The sequence below is a fragment of the Giraffa tippelskirchi genome, chromosome 1, assembly GCF_054371585.1.
Source record: "Giraffa tippelskirchi isolate mGirTip1 chromosome 1, T2T-mGirTip1v1.2.pri, whole genome shotgun sequence".
In the NCBI taxonomy this organism is placed as follows: Eukaryota; Metazoa; Chordata; class Mammalia; order Artiodactyla; family Giraffidae; genus Giraffa; species Giraffa tippelskirchi.
In genome coordinates, this window is record NC_137275.1 from 41,424,629 (window position 1) to 41,425,469 (window position 841).

The window sequence follows — 841 nt, forward strand, 5'->3', positions numbered from 1 at the left end:
CACAGCTACTGGTAAAACCAGGGATTAAAACCAAAACTAAACAAAACTGTCGTTCCCAATGATCGAATACGTAGTAAATTAGATACCCACGGGGCTCTGCAAAGGTGGTATGAGAAGTATACGGATGGTCCTTTTTATTATTTCATTCAACTGCACTCTTTAGTATGGTCCACAATCTAACAAAACTATCTTAATGTGGTAAGCCGACTTTCCTTCATCAGATCCAAGTTCCGAACAGGTTTAAAAGAAACGAATGAACAGGTTTCAGAAAGCATGAGTGATGCAACAGTTCTTAAGTTGTTTTTAAGGTTAGCAGTTTCCGAAGTAGTCTTGGAAGGGCCACCTGCTAAGCCAGTGCCATTTGCACAGCGGGAAGCCTGCCCAACAGAGCTCCAGAGTGATCCCCTTCTTCAAAGGCAATAAAAGTGTCAGCTTTTTTTCCCTCAAAAGCCAAAACTTAAAAAATGTTTACTCTTCAATTTGGTTATGTATGGGTATCCACATGATGAATTTTCAGTGAAAACTTTGTTTTCTCAATACCTTAGTTTAACTTTCTGGCTTTGCAGGAAGGGGCAAGAGGTAATTTTAGATGCTCAGTTTAAAAAATTCTTAGATGTACTAGCAGAATGCCTCTGCAAAATGCCAATACCCCCCCACATCTTAATCCAATCCATACTCACTGCTAGATTCTTTTATTTTAAAATGTGCCACAGTGAATGGATGTATCCATATTGGTTTTTTATAAATGTACACACACACACACACACATATATACACAAAGTATATATGTCATGAGTTAAAGACCTGTCCAAAAGAAGAAATAATTACTAGGAAGCTAACA